Below are 7313 nucleotides of genomic sequence, written 5' to 3'. Positions count from 1 at the left end.
TTGGACTGATCATCAATAAACATGCTCCGCTCATTAAACTACGCATCAAAGACCGGTGTAGTCCCGGGTTTTCCCGAGATCTGGCTGTGTCAATCTGTCAAAAGAACACCTCATGGCGGAAAGCCCGTTCCTCCCAGTTTCCAAGTGATTGGCTTGCTTTTCGGCAGTGTAGAAACAAATGTACACAGGCAATCAGAAACACCAAAGTGCAGCTAAAGACTTGTGGGTGTGAACACAGTCGGCTTGATTTGCCACCAATCAAAGCAGCTCCTCTCATTCCTGTTAGGGTTTACAGATTATCTTCATCGTATGATTGTTAGAATGTAACCTGTAATAATTAACCTAGTTTGTCCTGTCTTAACAAAAGTAGTAGAACAAAGTTCTAAGATCTTTTGAACTGATTGACTAGCTGCAGAGGAAGCAATCAAAGTTGCCTTGTTTACACAACGTCGTAAAAGACCCACTGCTATGCTTTGCTCAGCAGGCCAGGGGCTTCAACCCCATTCTGTCCACTCTCACCCCCACTCTCACCCCTACTCTGTTTCTCTCAATAAATATGCTCCTGCATGAGGCCTGAGTCAGACCTCATTTGATCATCGCTGTAAGAACAGCTACGAATGGACTCTCCACCTGCAGGTGTCTAAAAAGACTTGTCTCCCGTATAGTTCTTGCAAAATAAGTTAGAGTGAGCGCCACCCTAACAATTCCCTTCATTACGTTTTTTACTACTGTTGAACGTCGCGGACAGACCATCCCTGCCATTTTGTCCACGCCGCTGTCTGGCTCTCAGCGGAGGCTTCGTGACCGTTTGTCTACCGTCGAGCATAGGACACGTAAGTATGGCTGCGGATCAAAAGGTTTGTACGGCTTCGTGTACCAACTGCACCCTTGTCTTAGAGAGGTTGTCCCTGCTAGAGGGACGTGTCCGCCAGCTAGAGCAGAATAGTGCAATAACAGTAGATGTGGCGGACACAGACGCGGACTGTAGTCAGCCGGCTAGCCCAGTTAGCATTAGCCCCAAGCGGCTTGCTAATTGCGATGAGCCAGGTAAGACGCATAGCCGTCCAAAGTCATCTCGGTCTACTGACCCTCGCATCTTGGTCATAGGTGAATCCATTACCCGAAATATCACGCTTAAAAATCCAGCCACGGTAATGTGTATTCCTGGGGGCAGAGCACCCGACATAGAAGCTAATCTTAGGGAGCTGACTCGCAATAGGCCTCATCAACAGCGTAGTTCCAACACCCTTAATGCTGAGTGCCAAGCAGGGAGGCAATGGGTCCCATTTTTATAGTCTTTGGTATGACCCGGCCGGGGTTTGAACCCACAACCTTCCAATCTCAGGGCGGACACTCTACCACTCGGCCACTGAGCTGGTTAGTGGACATAGTGATACACGTCGACGCCAGTGATGTTAGGATGAGGCAATCAGAGATCACAAAGAAAAACATAGCGAGGACTTGTGATCTCGCCAGAAAGATTAGTCGGCATCGAGTATTTGTCTCTGGCCCCCTGCCTGGGAGAGGCACTGATGATAGGTTTAGTAGATTAGTCTCCCTTAATCGATGGATGGCTGGGTTCTGTAAAAAGCAGGGGCTGTATTTTCTAGACAAGTGGTCCTCCTTCTGGGGCCGCCCCGACCTGCTGAGGAAGGACGGCCTTCACCCTAACAGTGAAGGCGCCTTCACTCTTTCTAGGAATATAGATTACTGTTTGAGCCACTCATGACAGGTCGCTTTAGAGCAGGCCGGGGCACAGGTGACTAGACCACCTGTCAGGATGGGTTTGGAGTCTGTTAAGTTAAAGTTAACTAGCGGTAGGCTAGACTTCCAGCATGCACATAGCTCCCTATGTAGACTAGAGCGTCACAGTTTGAATGGTGCTACAGTACACGTGAACACACTTTCTACTGAGGTAGTAGACAAATCCAATCACTCCACCCCGACCGATATCGCTGATGAAACGGTGCCTGTTTCAGATAATATTACATGTGTACCAAATATTTACTATCAAATTCCTACGGTCGTATCGTCCCACCGCGCTAATAAACATTTGAGAGGTGATGTCAGGCCTAGAGAACACAATCTTACTCGCATTTCGTTTAAAAATCCTTCAATAGATACGAACCCTGATTGACCGATTACACTTAAACTCGGTTTTATGAATATTAGATCGCTTCATACGAAAGCAGTTCTCGTTAATGCCCTCATCACGGAACATAATCTAAACATTTTTGGTCTTTGCGAGACCTGGTTAAAACCTAATGAACTGCTGCCGCTTAATGAGGCCTCGCCTCCAAATTTTGTGAGCTCGCATGTAGCGCGTCCTCGAAAAAAGGGTGGGGGTGTCGTCCTCATCTCAAATTCCGATCTTAGATTTAGGCCTCGTTCGATTAACGTATTTAAAACATTTGAAGTTCTCACTGTCCAATCCACCGTTTTATCTGCATTTTATCTTGCTGTTATTTACCGTCCACCCGGGGCTTACTCTGGCTTCATGGATGAATTTTCAGAATTTGTGGCTGATCTAGTGACAAATGCGGATAATATAATAATCATGGGCAATTTCAATATCCACATGAATTTACCGTCAGAGCCACTTACTTCGGCGTTTCAGACTTTAACTGATACGTTTGGTTTTACGCAAGCCGTACAGGCAGAAACATATAAGAATGGAAATACCTTAGATCTGGTATTATCCTGAGGACTCGCAGCCTCAACTATAACAGTACTGCCATACACTACTGTTTTGTCTGATCATGACTTAATAAAATTGGAAACTGCTATATTTCCCGCATATATCGGCTCTATTGATAATCTTACAAATGAATTCAATGCGACATTGTTAAATGCCATCGACTCTGTGGCGCCGCTACGTCTGAAAACTCGCCGTAGATTGCCTACTCCGTGGTTCACAGAGACACGTACGCTTAAGCAATTATGTAGAAAGCATGAGCGCAAATGGTGTTTAACCAAACTTGAGGTTTTCCATCAGGCATGGTGTGACAGCCTCCTGAAATATGAAGATGCGCTTATCTTAGCAAAAACTCGTTATTTTTCGCAAGTCATTAATCTCAATAAAAACAGTCCTAAATACCGTTTTTTCCCATGTATAATGCGCAATGTCCCAATGATCGTCACACACGTATCTGGGTGTGGTGAAATTTGTCCTCTGCATTTGACCCATCCCCGTGTGATTTTGATCCATCCCCTGGGGGAGAGGGGAGCAGTGAGCAGCAGCGGCGCCGCGCTTGGGAATCATTTGGTGATCTAACCCCCCAATTCCAACCCTTAATGCTGAGTGCCAAGCAGGGAGGCAATGGGTCCCATTTTTATAGTCTTTGGTATGGTCTTAACTAGGCTGGATGTATTTTTTTTGTTGGCGTTGATTTCTAGGACTGCCCTTAAAGGCACCACCGCGATCAGTTAGGTTAAAATGAAAAGAGAGGAAAGTGACGTGCGGACATGTGAAAAAGGCGGCTCTGTATGGGAGAGAGGTTGAAGAGGAATAAAAACACCCTTGGAAACCAAAACTTGCCCCTCGTCGTGACTCGGAGCCGCAACAAATGTTTCGGATTTGTGTAGGGTACATTGTGACAGCAAACGAGCAGGTGATCGAGCAAGCGTCTGATACGAGAGCGTTGCGTTCGTATGGAGCATGTTTGAAGTGAACAGCAATAACGAAAGGAACAAGGCAAAGTGTTGTGAAATAAAATATTACCTGTAATACGCATTTTGTTATTTGCTGATTGTATTAAACTATCACATTCATTGTCAGTCAAGAAGAGAAGAGGACTATTCGCATCGGATCCATAGCGCGCATGCGCAGTGATACTGCCTCCGTATGACGTCCAGTCCGCGATGGAGATTAAAAAACAAACAATAGTTGACAATAACACAGGTTTCTGTTCCTGTCTTTGGTAATGTCACCCTGTCTTTTTGTTCCACGTCTTTGTCGGTCAGTCCTGTTGTTGGTTTTGTTAGAGAGTTATGTTAGTTTACCAAGTCTGTGTTTTGAGTTCCTTAAATGAACCCTGGTCCAAGCTGCACTTGGTCGCCCTCCTCCTTTCCACACTCCATCCGTGACAAGATTTTCTTCAAAAATTATTGTAACATGATTTTCTTCAAAACAAAAAAAAAAAAATTAAAAAGATTAAAAAAGTACCCATGTATAATGCGCACCCCAGATTTTAGGACAATAAATTTGTTAAATTTTGTGCATTATACATGGAAAAAAACGGTACCTATTTGATACAGTGGCAAAGCTAACACTACGGCAGCCGACCCCCGATAGCTCCTTCCTCTCAGCTGACGAGTTCATGTAAATTATCGCTCGAAAGATTGAATCCATTAGGGATGAGATCAAGATGACCATTCCAATCGCTCAGTCGAGACCGCCGATTACTGGCGCTGACGATCATGCAATAACTCTCTCAAATTTTAAAAGCGTGTCCCTTGAAAGGCTTACACAACTGGTTCGTGCGGCTAAACAAACAACATGTTTACTCGACCCGCTTCCAGCCAAACTATTTAAAGAATGATTTCAAAATTTGGGACCGTCCGTCTTAAATATAATTAATCTGTCTGTCTCCTCTGTGATAGTGCCAACAACCTTTAAAACCACTATCATTAAACCGCTACTTAAGCGACCAAATCTTGACCCGAACTGTCTCAGTAATTATAGGCCAGTTTCAAACCTCCCATTCATAGCAAAACTTCTTGAAAAAGTAGTAGCGCAGCAGCTTATTGATTACATGGTCGCCAATAATCGATATGAATTTTTTCAGTCTGGTTTTAGAGCTAACCATTCCACTGAGACAGCACTTGCTAAAGTGACTAATGATCTCATAGCTACGGATTCAAACACTTCATCGGTATTGTTACTACTCGATCTTAGTGTTGCCTTCGACACTGTAGACTTCGATATTTTATTAGAGCGTCTTAAAAGTTGTGTTGGTATTTCAGGGTCAGCACTAGATCGAGGGCACATCCGGCAGCCCTTTGCTTTGACTTGGACATCCACTTTTTCATTGATTTTCATATTATTCATATTCATTTATGTGCCCTCTCTGCATCCATTGCAGCCTGATGATCCTGAATCTGTAGTCCCTTTTAAAGGTTTCTCACTTTTTCCCTGGTAGTTTTTTTTTTTTAGTTTTTCCTTGCCCTTTTGGGAACTTAAGATCAGGGGATGCTTTGACAATAATTGTCAATTTTTGTCTATGTGAAGTCCTTTGAGACTGCTTGTGATTTAGGGCTATACAAATAAACTTGACTTGACTTGGCTTGACCTATTTTCTGGATATATTTGCATCCTGTTCCTCTGACGCCAAAACATTTTGGAAAACAGTCAAATCTGGAAAATAAATTGACACCTCCCCTTTTTCCCAGCACTATGACTTTTGGTGACACTGTTGTTACCAATAAGTTTCTTATGGCCTCTCTTTTAAATCAACATTTTTGTTAATTCAGCTATTAACCTCCCAGTCATACCCCCCCCCCCCCCCCCCCCCCCACCGCTGCCATTTTACATTCATCTATGTTTTCTAGCCCGGTGAGTTTCTGCTTTAGACCCATCCTGACCTCAGAAGTTTTTGAGGAACTCTCTAAGCTGGACACTCATAAGTCAGCAGGTTACGACAAGTTGGGCCCAAGATTTTTAAAAATCGCTGCTCCCATTATTGCTGCCCCCATCTCACGGCTTTTTAATGTCCCTGGAGTTGTCTGTCTTTCGTCCACACAGGAAATCCGCATTGATTACTCCACTCTTTAAAGGAGGTTCTGGCTCTGACCCTAACTGTTATAGACCTGTTTCCATACTGCCCTGCTTGGCTAAGGTCTTAGAAAAACTGGTCCACAAACAGCTCAGTCTTTTTTTGGCCTCAAATAACATCCTGTCCGAACTGCAGTCTGGGGTCCGGCCGGGCTATGGATGCACGACAGTTACTTTGAAGGTCCTAGACCAGGGGTCGGCAACCTCTTTTACTCAAAGAGCCATTTGGGACCGCCCCCCAATGAAAAGAAAGCACCCAGAGCCACAACCCATTTTGACCTCATTACATACCGTGATTTTCCTTGTAAAATACACCCCCGTGCATAATACGCACCCTAAAAATGGCATGTTGATGCTGGAAAAAAGCCTGTACCCATGTATAATACACATCCAAATTTTGACTCTTACTTAAGTCTGTAAATGTAAAATTATTTCAGAAAAAAGATCATCTTTGGGAACAACCGGATGTTATTCTGCCGGTCAGTATCACTGAAATGTTTCGGATTTGTGTAGGGTACATTGTGACAGCAAACGAGCAGGTGATCGAGCAAGCGTCTGATACGAGAGCATTGTGTTCGTATGGAGCGTGTTTGAAGTGAACAGCAGAGAGGAAAGGAACAAGGCAAAGTGTTGTGAAATAAAATATTACCTGTAATACGCATTTTGTTATTTGCTGATTGTATTAAACTATCGCATTCATTGTCAGTCAAGAAGAGAAGAGGACTATTATCCCTTCTTTGGCGAAATGACCAGAGCACAGTACAAACACTATTGTTCTTTCGGTATTTATTCAACCCACATTCTTTCACAACATGACAGTACGCAATCCTCATCTTCCTCCTCCTCCTCTACTTCCATAGCACGCGGTGCAACCTAATCCTCCCACAGAATGTCATCTTCGGTCATTTTGTTTGTGAGGCAGCACTTTTTGAATCCCTTGATGATGATGTTGGTATCAAGCTCTTCCCACGCTTCCTTAATCCAAGTGGCTATGGCCAGGAGGTCCATCTTCTTTAAATTACCTCCTGCTGTGAACTGGTGATGCCCACTCGCATCCACTCATTCCATCGCCGCCGCATGGATGTCTTGAAAGGTTTGTTGCAGGAGACGTCCATCACCTGCAACTGCGATGTCATACAACCAGGAACTATCATCTTTAAATAGCTGACGTGTCTTGCGCATCCGTTCTGCGCATCGGATCTATAGTGCGCATGCGCAGTGATACTGCCTCCGTATGATATCCGGTGTGCGATGGAGATTAAAAAACAAACAATATTTGACAATAACACACCATCAAGGATTGCACCATCGCATCAAACGATGTGTCGTAAATTATTAATTTTACTGACTAAGTGTGTTGGGCAGAATGGCTGAATGCGATGCGCGATTGACAACAAACATAGGTAGAGAACTGAACTCTCGCTCTTTATATAGCTGGCGTGTCTTGCGCATCCGTTCTGCGCATACTGTCATGGCAGCCTCCGTATGATATCCGGTCTGCGATGGAAATTAAAAAACAAACAATATTTGACAATAACAC

Source organism: Syngnathus typhle, linkage group LG5 (genome assembly GCF_033458585.1).
Source record: "Syngnathus typhle isolate RoL2023-S1 ecotype Sweden linkage group LG5, RoL_Styp_1.0, whole genome shotgun sequence".
NCBI lineage: Eukaryota > Metazoa > Chordata > Actinopteri > Syngnathiformes > Syngnathidae > Syngnathus > Syngnathus typhle.
This window is presented reverse-complemented; position numbering follows the sequence as displayed.